General features: G+C 47.0%; 1 pseudogene; it reads left to right on the forward strand.

The window, feature by feature from the left end:
• Window positions 1–1,663: 1,663 nt before the first annotated feature.
• LOC135398675 (protein 5NUC-like) lies at window positions 1,664–14,348 on the forward strand (annotated as a pseudogene).
• Window positions 14,349–19,509: the final 5,161 nt, after the last annotated feature.

Here is a 19,509-nt window from a genome sequence, read left to right on the forward strand (position 1 = left end):
GCACGCAGCCGTCCGGCCACGCTCTGCCCACCTGTAAGAGCCTCCACCCAGCATCACAATTGGCACAATTCCCAGCACAATTGGCTTTAATAATGTGCTTTTTTTATTTTTTTTAACATGTGCTTTTTGTGTATGACCCTTCTTTGCATGTCTCTGCATGTTATAAGCGCGCGGACATCCCTCCGCACACGCGCCGCGCGGGGAAAAATACGCGAACGACTGTGTAGCTGCCCTGGCGGCAATGTTGCAGTTTCTCATCCCCGCTCCCCCCCTCGGCATGACTGAATACTACTAACTTAAACATAAAGGAACGATACGTGGATGAAAGTTAGCCCTATGAAAGACACCCCCCCCCCCCCCATCCTCATTTTTTTTTTCTTTATCACATCACCATCACCTGTGAAGGACAGAACTGCAGCCAAAAGGGTGTTTGTATTTTTTATTATTCGACAAAATTTTATTGTACAGAAATATATATAACTACACCCATTTGTCTGGTAAAAGGGAATTGGTCACGTGATGTTTGCTGGCAAACTTTCCATAAACGTGCCTAGCGTATTATTTATTTATTTATCAGCACTACAAGCCTTCTTCTGAAGGCCATGTAGCAGTGGGTCTCATAACAAAGAAGTCATGACAGGCACGAACAAACGCTCGCATCCAAGTTGCGAGTGTAGTATCTATCCCGGGAGCATCAATTAACACAAAAGGTGACTTGAAACGCATGTGGCGTTCACCATATAAAAACATCAAACATAATCCATCAACTTTTCTGGGAATGCGTCAGAGTAATTCGCCTTCACGTCGCAATCTACATGGGCCTAAAAATGTACATAACGTAAAACATAAATTGTTTCCCGAGTTACTTCGCTACATGGAGATCCAACAGCGCCAGAAATCCGTGCTGCTTCCAGTCCGTTGGATGCACGAGTGTGATTTGTGTGGAAGCAGACGAGTTTAGGTCCGCGATATTCCCGGTTCCGACATCCCCGATCTCGAAATCCCCGATCTCCCGAAACAAGGAAAATCAAGGAGAATCAAAAAGGGTTAAAATTGGGCTGTTCGGTTTTCTAGAATCATGATTAAAAGCGTTAAAACCCCAGTTCCGGGCTGGCGGCGGAAGGCGGAGCTGAATACGAGAAGATCAGGTCTAAGGGGATTGCAAGATAATAAAGTTCTTGGTTCGCCAGTCAGTGCAATGTGTCTGTGTCTGCCTTTTTAGCTCCCAGGAACTGGGGTTTTAACGCTTTTAATCATGATTCAAGGAGAATGCTACATTGCTTCGTAAGATGATATGCCGTGTTTAAAAACACGACACCACTATGGAATCACTCGAATTCGTGGGTTTTCGATGTCTGTCCAAGTCGTTTTAGCGTATACGATAGCCACATTTTAGCGGCCGTTAGGCTTAGCAGGGTGGACACGACGAAACAGCACATTTGTTAGTTTTTTTTATTAGGTTATAGTCCAAGTTTGGTGTTTGCATCTTTATGTCCATGTTAGTCTAAGTTCGCTGTTGGCAGTTTCCCGCGCGCGACTGTGCATTTTATAGTCAGATGATATTTATTTACACTATAGTCTATTTTGCAACGGCGATTTCGATCACTTCATTTCGAGGTACACCCAGAACCACCCCCTGTTTTTCATTTTTGTAGACGAAGACATGAAAAAAGTTTTGGATAAGTACCGGGAAAGGGTGAACGAAGCTGGCCGACGTCCAATTGGCAGATCCAAAGTCGTGCTCGTCGCCGACAATAAGACATGCCGCCTTGAAGAATGCAACATGATGAACATGGTCACCGACGCCTTCCTCGCTCACTACGCCGACGAGAAGTCACCGGAGAACAGGTGGTCCAATGTGGCAGCCACTGTCGTCAACTCGGGATTTGCCAAATCATCACTTCCCAAAAGTGGTACGTTGATTTTTGAACCATCTTTGGAGACGGGGGATACACGGATAGATGATGATGTCGAGACGACAAACGGGATAATTTTTTACTAAAACGCAACCAAATGCTTTAATTGCAACAAAATGCTAAAACGCAACTAATATTCAAAACGAGTACATGTATAACGAAACAACAAAGCGGGAAACGGAAATGTCAACTGATAACGAAGGATAGCGACTCTGCTTTTGGCATCAAAGTATATCCACGGAATAAAAAAGATGATCACGAACACCGTTGTGTCGATGCATGAGACCGACAAAAGTCGTTACTCAACCGATCAATGTCTTCAACGCCATCTTCAACGGCAGCTGAGTCCTCAGAAGTAATTTTCCGTCTTAGTTATCATATGGTCTGGCTTGAGTTACAATGTTCGTCTACGATAGCATCTAATTTCTTCTTTTCAGACAATTTAACTATGTTCGACATTATGAGATCCCTCCCCTACGAAAACACCCTTGTCGTCCTCATAATGAACGGATCGCATCTCCGTTTATGTAACACGGTGTCCGCAACTTCACCGTACGCAGTGACCCCAAGAGGCGAATTCTTGCAGGCGTCAGGTGGGTTTCGTGTTATTATTATCTATTAAGTGATATCTCATAGGATGTGCTATTGAACATTTGTTAATACATGTTGAACAGAGAAGAGTCTGAGCCTCAGCCCATCTTTTTTCCTACCTTTTCTTTACATTTTTTTGTTCATCACGTCACCATATTAGAAAAGGAGCCTGTAGAGGACACGATATGACTCCTATGTACGTTTTGCGAAGTGCATTCTCCAACTGGCTGCTCACCACCTGGCGGACCCCAGCAGAAGCACTCAATGAATGATAGTAATAGCAGACGAAAAATATATTTCGCGCTGACCCGAAACTGTCGCAACTTCCCTTCGTGTGCGATGGAGTTTCTCGGCTTACAGAACTCAAACAGCAACAGCACTGCTCAATTCCGCAGTGCAAAACTACTGCAGAGCAGAATATTCAATGTCGAGAAGGGGAAGGGGGAAAAAGATACTATCACAGGAGCGGCGTGAACGAAAACAACGAACACAGCGGGAAACCACGCGTGAGTTATGCGCGAGTTATGTTACTTGTAAAATGTTTGAAGCGTGTCTCGTGGAAGAAGGCGTGAAGCAGGTGTATTTATTCTAATTTATTCATCGGCAATCATTCTCTTCTCCGCCATCTTCAGGACGACGCGAGCGCCTCTACAGGTAGCGTGTTTATGTAAGTTCTGAATGTTGTTGTTGCCGACACAGCTTCAGCTCTCTTTAAAGCTTAATTCCTTTATCTAATAACCGTAGCATGCTGGGTCGTACTAAGAACAATAGAGGAGAATAGAATAGGGAGTTTTAGGAAGATACATGCTTTTCCCACTCTGAATCCCTACCACTACCAGCCAATCCGAGCGCAATGGGCTGAATAGTGGTGGGACACGTTTTGCGTCCGTACGACTGCCGATTTCCTTTTCTCAACTCTTTCTTTGAGAGTAAAGGCGGCCGTCAACAAGAGAGTCCACAGGTACCTGCAAAGCGCGGCATATAATAATAATAACAATAATAATAATAATATATTTATTGGATCACATAAGTGATTGGAAGCAGACACAATAAGTCACTGTTCGTGACTTGACGAGGCATCTGCTCCCATACCAGCAGTGGCACAGACAGCTCATACGATGATAACGACAAAATTATTTTTCGAAATACACATCAAACAATTTTAGCTTTAACTGGAGAAGTATTGGCGAACTATTCTTTTGGAGGACCTCAGTAGGTCTATGTCAACATTATTCAGCAAAGTAGAGAATGTATATTGGAGTATTTGTTCACCATATGTTGTTCTACGTTTTGGTATAGTCCAAGTTAGCGGGTGGCGATGAAAATATGTGTAATCAAGTCGTGACAGATTGGCTTTCTCAAAGAAGAGTGTGTTATTTTCATGAGTCGCTTTTCTATAGGTCAATGATAGCTTATATTGGTACATATGATGAATGGAGATAATATTATACGTATTAAACACTCCTGAAGTTGTATAATTATATGGCAAACCTTCCACGAGACGGAGGAACTTTTTTTTGAATTACAAGAATATCATCAAAAGCACTCTTTGCGGCTGTACCCCACACAAGGAAACAATAATTTATGTGAGACAGTATCAGAGCATAATAGAGTGTAAACATAACTTTAACTGGTAAGTTGTCCTTGTTCCTGTAGATCATTCCCATTGCAGTTGATATTTTTGACGGTACAGAGTGAATATGGTTACTCCCAATTCATTGTGGCGGAAAAATACACACCCAATGATTTAACCGTATCAACAATCTCCAGCTTTTCATACCCCAGATAGATATCTGAACATAGATTTACATTTTTGTTTTTTGGTTGGAATAAAACACCTTTAGTTTTGGGTACATTGATTTTTAACTTATTGTTAATAGACCACATGAAAAATTTCCGCAAAACAATGTTCGCCTTTGTCACCAATTCCGTACCAGCAATACCAGTAAAAAAAACAATCTGGTATCATCAGCATACATAACAAATTCGGTTTCTGGACCTAAACTAACAATGGCATTAATATACATAATAAACAGTAATGGTCCCAATATGCTACCTTTGGGCACACCACACTTGATATCTTTCACCGAGGAACAAATATTATTTATCACCACACACTGTTTACGGTTTTCGAGATACGAGCTGATAAGAACAGCAGGCACACCATAATGTAATCAGTTTTTTTTTAGAATAGCATGAATCATCGATTCAAAAGCCTTTGTAAAATCCACGAATACCCGGTAAGTTTCCGGTTTTCAAAATTATTGAGAATTATTTCCTTTTGTTTCAATAAAGCAAGTTCAGTGGACCTATGTTTGCGAAACGCATATTTCGAATTTGCAATAAATGAATGCTGTTCGAAGAATGATAAGACCCCTATTGTATATCACTTTTTCTAATGCTTTTGAAAACACCGGAAGTATGGAAATTGGGCGATAATTTGACAATTGATACAAATTTCCGCCTTTGTGTATAACTGAACCCTAGCTATCTGCATCTTTTCAGGGAACATGTGGGAGCCAAAAGAACGCAAGCTACCACAACGAATGCCGGAAGGAAACTGATTTATTTCGTGGCATGAGCCACCGATGGAAAGCGGGGGCGTGGCGCGAGCCTAGTCATCGTCGTCCACTACAGGGCCCCCCCGCCAGACTCCGTGAGGAGCGATCGGCCCAGGAGACTCGCTTCTTCGGGGCGGTGGACGAGTCGGGGGCATGATGGGCCGGCAAAGGGGACGGCGCAAGGGCAGAGAGGGGAAATGAGGGCAGCGGTGGTTCGGTGAAGGCGGGCTTCAGCCTGTCCACGCTTACAGAGTCCGGCTTCCCGTTGACGCTGATCTTGAAAAACTTGTCGGCTCGCTGTAAGACGGGGTGAGGGCCAGAATATGGCTGTTGAAGGGGCCTTCGAACGGCGTCCCGCCGGAGGAAGACGTGGGACGCTGTTGAAAGGAGCTGCGGTACAAACGGCTGTCGGGATGGACTCGCACGGGTGGGAGTGGGCCGAACGTCGTGAAAAATACGCTGGAGGTTTTCTAGGTAGGAGCTGTGGCTGATGGTAGAGGGTTCGGAGTGGCAGAAGAAATCGGTTGGGAGCCGTAGCGCAGTACCATAGACAAGCTCGGCAGAGCTACAACCGATGTCAGTCTTCAGGGTGGTACGAATGCCGAGCAGGACGACGGGAAGCAGTGATGCCCAGCGGGTCGGATTTTCGTGCGCCATGAGGGCGGCTTTCAGCTGTCGATGGAACCTTTCTACCAGGCCGTTTGATGAGGGATGGTATGATGTTGTGCGAATGCGTGTCGTTCCCAAGAGGTCCAGAAAGGCGGCGAAAAGTCTGGCCTCAAATTGAGGACCCCGGTCAGTGGTGACACGTGAGGGCACTCCAAACCGTACGACCCAGGTGGAGAAGATGGCGTCTGCCACGGTGGGTGCTGTTGAATCAGGGATGGGTACGGCTTCCGGCCAGCGGGTAAAACGGTCGACGGCTGTCAAAATGTACCGGTGGCCGGAAGATGGCGGTAATGGGCCTACAAGGTCAAGGTGGACATGATCGAAACGTGCGTCAGGGAGAGCAAAGCGGCCAAGCGGGGCGGACGTATGGCGGGAGATCTTGGAACGCTGGCAGGAGGAACAGGAACCAACCCAGGCGCGAATATCAGCGTTCATCTTGGGCCATATGAAGCGGGACCCAATAAGGCGTTGTGTGCCTCGTACTCCTGGGTGCGAGAGTCCGTGATGAAGGTCAAAAACTGACCGACGGTAAGGCTGAGGGACATAGGGCCTGGAAGGAACTGTGGTTGTGTCACAGCAAAGGCGGAGGTCTGAACCGGGAACGGGAAGGTCTTCAAGATGAAGGGAAGTGGACGATCGGCGTAAGGCTTCAAGGTCAGGATCGCTAAGCTGAGCACGCGCTAGAGCTTCAGGAGAGAGGGGTTCGACTGCAGCAATGCGGCTAAGGGCGTCGGCAGGGCAGTTCGCCGATGCGGAGACATGCTCAACGCGGGTAGTGAATTCTGCCAGGAAAGCTAAATGCCGAATCTCACGAGGGGAGTACTTGCTGCTGGCCGAGCGAAAAGCGTATGTCAAGGGCTTGTGATCGGTGAGTATGGTGAATTCTCTGCCGTCCAAAAAGTAGCGGAAATGCTTGACGGAGAGGTACGCAGCAAGGAGTTCTCGGCCAAAGGTGCTATAGCGGGCTTCCGTTGGCTTGAGTGCCTTGGAAAAGAACGCCAGAGGATGCCAAGTGTCACTGGACTTCTGCTGCAGCACTGCTCCGACTGCGGTAGAGGAGGCATCGACCATCAGAACGGTTGGTGCATTTGGGCTCGGGTGGTGCAACAGAGTGGCGGAAGAAAGGAGCGACTTGATAGCACTGAAGGCGTCGGAAGCGGCATCCGACCAAACCAGGGAATATGCGCGACTGGCAGGACCGGAGCCGGTGACATGTTGGTTGCTGCGTCGACGTGATGTTTCAGATTGGTGCAGGAGCTCTTCGAGCGGACGTAGAGTGTGGGCACAGTGGGGTAGAAACCGTCGGTAAAAATTGACGAGGCCTAAAAAACGGCGCAACTGGCGAACAGACTGGGGCTGTGGGAAGTTCACGATGGCAGCGACTTTTTGCGGGAGCGGTGCGATACCCTCCGAGGACACGTGATGGCCAAGAAATTCCAGCGACTGCGCTCCGAATTCGCATTTCGCAATATTGATGACGATTCCATGGTCGGCAAGGCGAGAGAAGAGGAGCTGAAGATGTTCGAGGTGCTGTTGAAGGCTCTCGCTTGCGACAAGGATGTCATCAATATATGCAAAGACGAAGGGCAAGCCCCGAGTGACGGTGTCGATGAAGCGCTGGAAAGTCTGTGCCGCATTCCGGAGCCCAAAAGGCATGCGAATGAATTCAAAGAGCCCAAATGGGGTGGTGATTGCAGTCTTCGGGATGTCACATGGCGCTACAGGGATTTGATGATAGGCTTTAGTTAGGTCGATTTTCGAGAACATCTTCATGCCGTGCAGGTTAGCGGTAAAATCTTGGAGCCTAGGTAATGGGTAGCGGTCGGGCTTTGTGACTAGGTTGAGGGCGCGGTAGTCTCCGCACGGCCTCCAGTCTCCCGTCTTTTTAGGCACCATGTGGAGTGCTGAAGACCAACTGGCGGAGGATGGACGGGCGATACCGATGTCCAACATGTGCTGGAACTCCGCTTTGGCTATCTTCAGTTTCTCGGGTGATAGCTGGCGAGAACGGGAGAAAACCGGTGGGCCCGTGGTTTCGATGAAGTGAACAACATCGTGCTTGACCGATTTCGTCCAGTCAGGAGGTTGTGTGAGTGTGGGGAACTGGCGCAGGAGCTCCGAGATTGGTAACGAAGTTGGTGGAAGGGAAGTTCCACTGACGCCAGCAGCAAGGTGGGGAGCGGCAGGGATTGCGTGGGCCGATAGCCTGGTCTGAGTATCGACCAGAAGGCGCCGTGAGACATCTACGGAGAGTGCGAAATGGTGCAAAAAGTCTGCTCCGAGTATAGCGTGAGAGACGGCGGCAACGCGAAACACCCAAGGAAACACTTTTCGCAGGCCAAGATTAAGGGTGAGCAGCTTCTCATGGTAGACTGGTATGGCGCTGTTGTTCACAGCCATAAGGTGATAGATTGCGTTTCCGCGCCGGTCGCTCGATGAGGCAGGTAGAACGCTGACGGCAGCTCCAGTGTCCACGAGGAAACGAGTCTTGCTGGAGCGGTCCACAACAAAGAAAAGGCGACTTGTGGCGGGAGAAGGGAAAGCGGTGGTCGCCGTCATCGGTTCCCGGGGGCGTTTCCCGACCAACCACATGGATGCGTGCATCGCATGGCGGCCTGACCGAAGCGTTCGTGGTACCAGCAGGGTGGTGGGTTCTGGTTATCATCTGGAGAAACGCTGCGGTGGGAGTAACGCCGTGGGGAACGGCGAAATCTTCGGAATCTGCCAGAACGACTTGGGGAGCGGCTGCGGTTGTCACGGAACTGGAGTGCGGCGACTGTGTCGGAGAGGCGGCTAATGTCCGCGCGCATAGACGAAAGCTCCTCAGCGAATGTAGACGGGGCCGCTGAAACCGGTGGCTGGCAGCGGGGGTTGGGAAGGCGACAGGACTCGGAAACGGCTGCAATGGGAGTGCTCGGGCTTGCTACTTCCGTCACCTTGTCAGCCAGTTGTGCGAGCTGGGCCAGAGGTAAGGCAGTGGCCGTAGCGAGGACCATTTGCACTGAGGATGGGAGCCTCGACAGAAACAGTTCGCGAAGCAGATCGTCGTCAAGAGAAGCAGCTCTGTCGGCCAATAGGACTTGCATGGCGCGGAGTAGCTGGGAGGGTCTTCGGTCCCCCAGTTCTTCGGAGTGCAAAAGCTGTTGGAGGCGCGTTCGCTCAGAAATGGTGGTGCGCTGGAGGATTGAGCTCTTCAGATGGTCGTAGGGATTCTGCGCCGGAGGGTTGGCAATGATGTCGGCGACATCCATGGCGATCTCGGGGGGAAGGGAGGCGAGGAGATGACGGTACCTGGTTATCTGGGATGTTATACCAGCAAGGAGAAATTGTGCCTCGACTTGCTGGAACCAGATGAACGGGCTGCGAGACCAAAACGGTGGTAAGCGTATGCCGACATGAGCCACGCCCGGTTGAAGAGGGGTTGTAGCCGGGGTCTGTGGGGAAGGCTCGTCTCCAGAGTGCATTGTTGAAGGGCGAAGCTACGTTCGGGTCACCAGAATTGTGGGAGCCAAAAGAACGCAAGCTACCACAACGAATGCCGGAAGGAAACTGATTTATTTCGTGGCATGAGCCACCGATGGAAAGCGGGGGCGTGGCGCGAGCCTAGTCATCGTCGTCCACTACAAACACACTAACATTTAGGCAAAGATTAAATATGTACGTCTTGCAGGGCACAATACTTTCTAAGACATACTTAACTGGTTGAATCCGCATGACAAAATAGTCTAAGCTTTGTGTATTACTTAATGTCGAGAACGTCGATATGACCTGTAAGGAATCGCCTCGAGATCGAACAGTGTCGCCACAGTGCGGCTGCTCCGTGAACTTCCCTTAGTGGGGATGCGCTGCTTGAGCCGGTGCTTGCGCTGTGGTCATCGTGGCCGAAAACGTGCTTGGAAGGCTCAGTTTCTGAACATTTGAGTTTTCCAAATCGCTTCAAAATGAGTGAAAATGACTTCGTGGAGAACTTTTTGAACTTGTCTACTTCCCAACACAAGCGTGCGTAGCAGGGAAGAAAACTACAGAACGTGCATATGTTCCAGTATGGGGATTCCAGTCGGCCTTTGTCATTTTTGTCACTGCGGTTCTCTGTGTCAAACAAAATATACAGGCAGGTCAATGTTCAATGTTGTAACAGGTTTTTTTCTCATAAGTATAACGATGTCTCACTTATTTATAGAATGGTTTCTGTGCTAGCAGTTCGATCTTACTTCTTAATGCCCAGTTATGATATTCTACGCGCGCTAAACACAAGTTGTATCGAATGTATGAATATATGGAATGCGAAGAATATATGTATGACATCGGTGTTTTTAAATGTGTGAGTTTCAAACTTTCATCGCATTTCATCTGACTGCATGACAGGCTTGACTTTTGTCTTTCACATACGATATATTGATATATACCTGCCACTGGAACCAAAAACTTATTTTGTATGTAGTTATTACATAACCGGTAGCATCCCACACAAAGTCAACACCATCCACACAGGTGCGATCGCCTCGTAACATACTTTCGCACCTTTTAACGAATGCCTGCACGGGAGACGAATCAAATCTCGAACCTCTCTCCGACTCGCACGACGTGAAACCACCGCTGTTATACGACACAAAAATTAGAGCGAAGGGCTTCAGTAGCTATTGGACTATTCTGTCCTGATGCGGTGTTGCACACTTGTACATTTGGATTGCCAACACCAGTGTAGACAGGAATTTTGAGTAGTTTTTATTTTGTTAAATTCTTGTCAATCGAAGATAAAAAGGAAGAGGGAAAGACAGCTATATAGGTGACGAACAAATATTCGAGTGAGAACAGCAAAAGACCAAAACCAAATCTGGCTTGCAACAAAGGAATGACTTGGCGGTGTTTCCCTTCGAAAGCACGCAGGAGATTTTCTTTTCAGAACTTCGCGACTTCTTATACGTTTAGCAGTGCAGAATTTTTGTCAAGTTTCACACCTTTTGAGCGTTCTAAGCAGCGCATTTCAACACATCCGCAATATGTGAGGCACTGACAGCGGCATTTCATCCAGGAACACGGCGAAACCCGCGTAGAAAAGCCTGCGCCTGTCGCGCCGGATCGTGCCGTATCCCCACTAGAGCTACGCCGCAGCGCCACCTACAGTTCGATCTCGAGGCGAATAACGATGACGACTGATGCCTACTAAGTGAGCTGCCGTGCAACGATCCTTTTGAAAACGTTGCAAAATGGGCGTCGATTACGGAATTCGTACATCCGAAATAGGAGCATTTTTTTCTACCATCAGAACAGCTGCCGTTAAAGGGAAACTTCGCAACGATTCGAAAAAAATTAGACGTGGAACACGAACCACCTCCTCGATACCGAATTCATTTTGCGCGAGCAATTAATACGTAAATGATGACAATACCAAACCGAAACCGAAATGCGAAGAGCAGAAAACAGAACTCCATGCTACGGCGGTTCGTCCGGAGTATGATTCCGCGACGTCACCCGGCATTGTCGTCTGCGCAAGGAAGCCTGCATTCTCCCTTGCCGGATGATGTCAGCAGTGTGTTGTTGTCAGTGCCCTCTCGTTTCACAGAGGCGAAGCGCGCGTTGCGTAATAAATTCGTTTGAATAAAATCTGCGCAGCTTTGGAACGCGATATTTCATACACAGGTTCCTGACATCTCAAAGCTTACGGATATGCCACAACCTTTGCGGCGATTTTGTTGCGGAGTCCCGTTTTAACGTACCGCCAGCCAGCCTAGGCAGGCTGCAGACCACTTCCACCACACTACCTGTCTTTCGACCACGTTGTGCTTTCCGTTGTGATCTGCCACGCATCTCTTGTAGCGTATCTTATCATCTGCAGGAATGAAAATGGTGATAGACTTCGCAAAGCCAAGCTACGAGCGCGTTGTGAGACTACAAATCCTGTGCACGAACTGCACAGTCCCTCGCTATATGAAGTTGTGAAAGACGACGCCTCCTACAGGATTGCAACTACTTCCTACATCGCGAATGGCGGTGACGGTTTTATCTTCCCTAAAGATGTCAAAAAAGAGACGATAGGTAAGCAATCAATTTTTTTTTTTGTTTAATTTAACGAAGGAGACGGCTATTCACCTCATCAAGAAGCGTTTGCGTCTTTTTTTAATGGGAATTTTCTATCCTTTCGCTTTCGCTCCATCTCATGACTTTATTGGTACTTACAATCATGTGCATGCTTCAAATGAAATCAAATCATCGGAGCACGCAATGCCGACGACGTTTGTTGGGCAATTCGTGTTGTTTTTGATGAATTGATGACCGTTTCAAGTCGTTTTAGAGCCCTGATGTTGAAAGCACGAACAGATAAAGGCAGTTTAGCGTAATAAAAGTCCGTGTGTCGTATGAGTTAAAGGGCCCGTTGATCGGTTGATCATATTTGATAATGATTCTGGGCTCCATTCCATACACTGAATTGAAGATGAAGATTGATGTGTTAAAAATGTCAGCTTATTAGCAGTGCACTATTACGTATTGAGTACCAAACTGCACAGTCACATTGTAAGCTTTCAGCCGTTTCATTTAGGTATCAGCAAAGAACAAGGAACAATACGTTCCACACGGCATTTTATAGTTCGTCGCGAATCGCGTATCCAATATTCGGTTTCCCGAATATTCCTGGAATATGGACGACACCACCCTGGAGGTAGGCTTTACCTGGTGCTCCATGGCATGAGGTGAAGCCTACTTTACGAAAACAGAGCTGCAGGATCAACACTGGCGGAACTGTGTTTAGTTTAAGATAACGTTAGCCCAAGTGTATGCTTCGCCTCAGGAAGGGGTGGCGTCCTTCCCACGTGCACTTTAGTGGTGCCAGCGGGGGATTTTGATTTGATTTTGATTTGAAGGGCGCCTTTAAAAGTTACGACGCTCGAAGAATGCCTGAGCAACCCAGGAACAAAAAGGGTGTATTAAAGACGCCCCTCAAGTTCAAAATTTCAGCAACTCAACTTCCGCGAGCGAGGCACAGACAATCCAGCAAAGAAGCTAAAGGTCGTTCATGGCAAAGCTGAGGGAGGATGCCAATTTGTATGTTTCACAAGTGACATTTTGATATTCAGAAACAATTATTACAGCCTCATCTGTGTAACATGTCACTGCATGACATCAAATTCTAAAATAATAACAATAACCTTATTCGACTAGTTTTACACATGGAGAAAACAGGATAGCGTATGCCTTTTTTGGCGTGTGGGTCGTCCTTGCCAGATGGCAGACAGTCATCAATCAAGATAGTAAGTGCAGACTCACCTGAAAAGCAGGAAACGCTTCCATGTAAAATAGAAGAATTCCCACAGAAGAATTGCGTGTCGTTTTTCTGACAGTTAACGCCAAAAAAATTACACAAAAGTCGTGGGCTGCAAATTGCAAACTTTTAGTCCAAAATGCGTATATTGTAAAATTTGCAGGAATGTTCGATATCCGGTAGATATATATATAAATTTTCCTCAGTCTTGTTTTCTGCGTCCCTCTAACGTGGAGAACCAGAAATACACCGCGGGGATAATGCATCGCGAAAAATTGAGCAACGAAATTCGCAGCTGTCTGTGCATGCGACAAAGCAGATAGCAACGAGATCGTCCGCTTCGTATCAAATACGGACCATGGGGTAATTGGACTCTAGGGTTAATAAGCCACGGGTCTACGACGTTTCAACCCACAGACATCTTGGAGCACGGTGATTTTGGTGTTGTTTCTTTTCGGCGAAATAGATGTGGAAGAACCCCTGGTACCCTATAGCTTCAGCCGATGCATTCTCTGCTTGGTTGCTCAGCTTGGTTGGAAATATCCGTGCTCCAAGATGTCCTTGCACCGAAATGCCGGCTTCCCGTGAGACACAAAATAGGTGGCAAGTTACCTCGTTCATCATCATTTCATCTGGTATTTGTTGTTGTTGTTGTTCTTATTATATTTTCGGATGCTGTTGACGCGTGGAATAAGCAGACGCAGTATATTGTGGATTCGGAGGATGTTGCCACCTTTATGAATCGTTTGAGTCCGTTGGGATGACCTTTGCCATTGATATTGTATAACTATATTGTATTGTCCTTACGCACGCCTTAGACGGCCGCGTCCTAAATAGCTGAATTAATATTGTGTCAGAGTGTGGTATGACTATAACTCCCCCCTCCCTGTAATGGTCATTACGGGCTAACAGTATTGCAAATAAATAAATAAATACAGTGTTATTTGTTATATTATCAATCTGATAACATTCCGTGTTTCGGTCCTTACAATACTTATGCTGTTGACGTTCAATTGAATACTTTGCACTTTTGTTATTGCCTTTCCTGTGTTTGATCGTCTTAGGACATGTACTGTAGATGTCTGACGAATGTCTCTGGGTTTCAGGCGCGGTGGATAGTGAGGTGTATATTCCGTACATTGAGAAGATGTCCCCGCTGAAGACACCCCTTGAAGGACGTATCAGGGTACGCAACAACCCTAGGCGTGTAACCGCGCGATCTGACAACTGGTAACGAGAGACCTGGGTCTAAGAAAAGCACATCCGAACGAAATATTTCCTTCGACCACGGACCAAATCTTATCATTTATCCTGTATCGGCTCAGTCAATAAACGGGCACTGCTCCTCGCACATTTCTCATCGAATCTAAAATTTATTTACAAAAATAATTTACAAAAACACTTACGTCATCGATCTCCTCGGGTGACGTCGGCAGTTCCCTGTGTCTCTCTCATTTGTGTCTTGCATCTGAGCTCGCGGGCTGCGTATACCGGCTTCAGCAGCGCTGTTTTCCGTCACGACCCTGTCACGAGTCACACGATCGGCCCTGCCAGGGCGATGTTTTTGTGATATCGTGTTAACGCCGCGCAGCAACTGTGGCTATGAGCGGCGTACAGACGTGGACTGATCGAGAGATTACAGCAGGAAAGAATGGGGGACAGGGGAGGGTTTAGTATGCGTCCTGGGACGGCTTCAGGGGAAACTGTGCCGACATTCGTCTGGAAAGTCTGCCGGAAAACCCAGGGAAAACCTCAGGCAGCACACCTGGTGGTAGGACTCGAACCCACCGTTTCCCAGTCTCCAGCGCGACCTTGGCTACCACCAACGATCAGGCGCCTTTAACCTTTTGAACTATGGGCCAGCCATGTGCAGCTCTGTCTTCTTCAGGTATGAAAGTTGAGTATGACCTGAACAAACCCAGCGAATATCGCGTTGTGCTTCTACAAATTGTGTGCTCGCACTGCGCTTTGACGATGTGACGATATGACGATGACGATGACTCGCTATGAAGATGTGGACGATTCTGCGGAATAAAGAATTGCTACGACTTCCTATATTAGGAACGGTCGCGATGGCTTCAGCTTTGAGACCACTGTCAAGAGAAAAAAAAAGGTAATGAGATAATTTTTCACTTTATAGTGACGGAATTTTTAGGACTTACCATGCCCTTATCGTTCTTGGGGTTTTGTCTGTTTATGCGTTACTTCCAATTAAGAACGAGAGCTACCCTCGTAGTTCTCTATATAATCGACCTTACACCAGCTCCCGCCCCTTGGTGGCTATAACATACCGATTCAGGCCAGCAGGTGCACAAACTCAATTGTGCAGCCGGTGAGCTGTGTCCGAACCCGGCAGTTCCGAGCGGACTGTACCTCATATCATCATTTCGTACGTCTCATTGACCCACTGCAGGACTTTACTATTGCCTGCCGTTGCAATAGAGCTGAAGAGTCACTCCTCCATCGTCTTCGAATGAATGTTGCACGGGCACCCTCACTCCTGTATAAAATGCGCCAGACGAACTCCCCCAATGGCACAACTTGTTGTGTGGAAGCCGACATTGAGCACTGCCTCCTATATTCTGCATCCGGTACCTCTCACAAAGACTCATCCTCCAACGCCACTTGCGACAACTTGGCTACCCAAACGTCACTTTGGCCACCCTGCTCCGCCCGGTCCTGCACAACCAGGGGTCGGTTACGACTACCCTCTTGAGCTTTCTTCGTGCCACCGGCCTCTCGACCAGCCTCTGAGGCCCCTTTTGTCAAAGTGTGTGTGTGTTTGATCTTTCTTTCGTTCTTTTCTTTTTTTCTTGAAGGAATAGCAAGTCGACCTACGCCTGACTAACCTTTCCTCCCTTTCTTTTTTTTTTTTTCAATAAACATATCCCCCCCCCAAAAAAAAAATAGTGCAAGGCTGAGTACGGGCACGAATAGAAGAAAGACAGCAACTCAAAACTTTTGACTATGACTACTGTGACTTGACAAGGCTTCTGACGTGTTTATGACGTGGACTTAGTGGCTATATAAGACGGCCGTCTTCCGCGCCGGCACCGGGATTTGACCCGGGTTTGAATCGCGGCACGGACTGTGCTGTCTGAATGTTTTCCTTGGCTTTTCTTCGGATGCCCTAAGTCGGTCCAGGAGACATAATCCTACCATTAGGTAAAATTAATCCACAGACCGACCACTGTGGCGTCATCTAGTGATGCAAAAATAGCGAAAGTTTCGATATCGATTAATATCAACATCGTAAAAAAATAATCGATAAATTCGATTAAAATATCGCTATTTATACCGATAAATTATCGATCTATCGGTATTTTAAAAATAAATTTCGATATATGGATGTTTGACACCCACAGACCGACTGCTGTGGCGTCGCTCATGATCTCAGTTGTCTCGCGAGGTAAACCCCCAAGTATATAATATAAATGTTTCACACGCCGTCACGTCATTATTTGAACAACTGAAAAAAGTTTCCTTGTTTTATCATCCTCCATGCGTATTACCGCTGAGGCACGTGATGAACACGGCGAGGAACAATAACGTCCATTGCGAGAACCAATCAGGATACGTCCTCAATTACCGTGACAGAAAGACAGCAATCGCGTGAAAATGGCGGATTCCACCATTTTCTCGCGATCGCTGTGCGCATGCGCATCCCGCGTCTTCTGGTCTTCTGGTTGAAAACAGTGGAACCATAGCTGGAACCATAGCTGAAACCATGGCTGAAAACAGCCGTAGCCATTACTACGTTAACGCTGTTCCTGGTTCCCTACGTCCCGTTCCTGGATTGCTGCGCTTCTCGGCACCAGAAATGTATGAAAGGACCCAGGAACGATAACGAATAGCTTTAGTGCTGGACGACTGCACTGCACTCAACAAGCGCCAAGAACCTTCTTCTTCCTCTTCTTCAAAAGAGTTGTGCACAGCTCCCAGGTCAGGTCTGGCATGTAATGACACGGATACGGTTTGCTCCAGGGTCATGTTGCATACATCAAACGGACAGTTACATTTTGTACAGGGAGAAGAAGCAGGAATAGGCCTCGAAGCCTAAGATAGATACTCAAAAAGTTAATGCACGAAGTATGCTGGAACGAAAGACACAACCGCAGCGCTCCTCACGTGCATTTGTTTTCAGCCAGTAGCAGACGACATTCGAGAGGGCGCCACATCTCAGGAAAATGGTCCATTAGTGCAATGATTTAGGTGAGTGCAGAGGATGTCGCCCTCTTCGGATCCGCACTAGGGTGTTTCAGTACCATAGCTTCCTCTGCATAGGGTGAAGACAACCGCGTCACAGAGGGAGCTACTATTCAGGGACCCTAATCTGCACCAGCTTGCCTGCCTCTTTCTTCTTGTTCCTTGAGAAATGGATGTTTACAATACGGAGTCACGCCAGCAACACAAAATCCTCGGTTTCGATCATGGGATCCTAGCAAAATGAAACGCATCAAACGACCGCATTAGCAGCATTGTGCAACTAGTATTTAAAAGACTCCCGTATCATCACCTGTTACTAACACGCATGTAAATTAAATCGCATCAGCACCGGGATGTACCTCACATCCGAAGTCGTGTACATATGTATGTATTATGTGTGTGCGTGTGTTGTCGCGTGTGTCCTCTGTTTTGTATCTCTATTATTTTATTCATGCGTAATTGAAACACTTTCGAGAAATGGAGCGGCGGAACCCTGATGGGTGTCGCCCAGCTCCAATGTTTGTAAATAAACAGATATTTTTTTTCTCTCTCTCTCTCTCCCTTGGTTTCGACCGCCTTGTACGTTACGCGCTTGGTGAATACTCGTTCTGCATATTCCAATGCGTCGTTCGGCATGAAATGCAGTCCCAGACTATCCAAGAAGCTTTGGAAAATAACAATGTTTCCCCCTAAAGTGCATCACATCTTTACAGGAAATATCGGCATCGTGTTTTGAAAACTAAATCAAAAGGGAGAGAGGGAAAAAGCCGTCATGACGGGTTAGTAAACTCGTTGACCCGCTCCTCCCATATCCTGTACTGCGCGCCGAAGCCGCCGAATTATTGATATTCCTGTCAGCATGTATATCGATATCTATATCGATCTAATATCGAAATCTATATCGATGTAATATCGATATTCCCATCCATGTGAATATCGGAATTTTGTTATCGATAAATATTTTAAAATTATCGATAATGCCGCAGACATAAAATACCGATAATATCGATAAGAACATCGATATTTATCGAGGCGTCCCTTATGCGTATTACCCTAGGTGTCACTCATGGTCATAGTTGTCTCACGACGTAAAGCAACGAATTGATTAATTGACGATGATGGGGGGGGGGGGGATATAAGTTTATTGCAAAAAAAAAAAAGAAAGAAAGAGGGGAAAGGTTAGCCTGTCTCCAGAAGATGGATAAGCTATAGCAGTCTCACCTAATGTTGTTCTGCAAGAATTCTTAGAAATTCATGAGAGCGTCGGTATAGCAGCAGCTGCAGTGGAGGCTGACGCAACAATGGTTGAAACTGAACTTCAACGTCGTAATATTTGCCGCAGTGCTCTTTGCACTTAATCCCCAAACATTTGTACCCTCTGGGCTTAAACGTGGTCTTCGTCTTAATTGTTCTTTCAGCCCCTGCAATTTACGCGTTTCTCTGCACTAATACTAGTACTGTGCAACATACAGAGTCATGGTCTACGTCGCTCCGTCATATCCTCTTATTCCTTGAGCTCTTTGAGGGCAATGTCACACACCCCAAACGATGTCCTTGTCCAACATATGCGTGCCCTTGTCATAACGTTACACAGCCGTGGGGGCATTACGTGTCTTTTTGTTGAGTACCGAGTCACGTAGGAATATCGGGGAATGGACGTGCTGACCAGGAGGCCACAAAAGCTCTGGAACAGGAAGGATGTATTCTAGGCATCCAGTTTCAAGGCATGCTACCTGTCCTGAAAGAAGAAGAAAATGATACATAGAGAGGTTACATTGGTGGTACGCTGACGTCTACGGTAAACTATGCCCACGCACTGGACACACTTTCTGTTATAGGAGGCGAGGGTCCCTCAATATGGGAGCATCGCGTGGATACTCTTACATAGTATTAGTCAGTTGTCCTTCTTTGCAGCAGTACCGTTATCACGGTACTGCTGCTCTCCACCACCGTTCCGCACGGTCACTTTTTGCGGCGTACTTTAAATAAAATTTGCGATAATTATGATTATGTGGGGTGAATTACTTCTCATGGTGCACTTTACTGGCCTACTTAACAGTTCTACGGAAAGAAAAGAGGGTGTTAAAGGATAGAGGAGAATTGGCGACCCCATCTCCTGGGGTTGTCTTGACGTCCTGCTTCCACATCTAGAGGTGAATGCGCAGCGCTAGCTGCAATAGGTGTATCCACACATCCGTGAAAAGGTCCTCCAGAACAAAAATGTGTAGGGTGCAAACTTCACCTTTCAGCATACCAAGCTCTCGAGGACTCTGTGTTATCGGCAGTTCTCCAACAGTTAATTTAGCTT

The sequence above is a fragment of the Ornithodoros turicata genome, chromosome 6 (genome assembly GCF_037126465.1).
Source record: "Ornithodoros turicata isolate Travis chromosome 6, ASM3712646v1, whole genome shotgun sequence".
NCBI lineage: Eukaryota > Metazoa > Arthropoda > Arachnida > Ixodida > Argasidae > Ornithodoros > Ornithodoros turicata.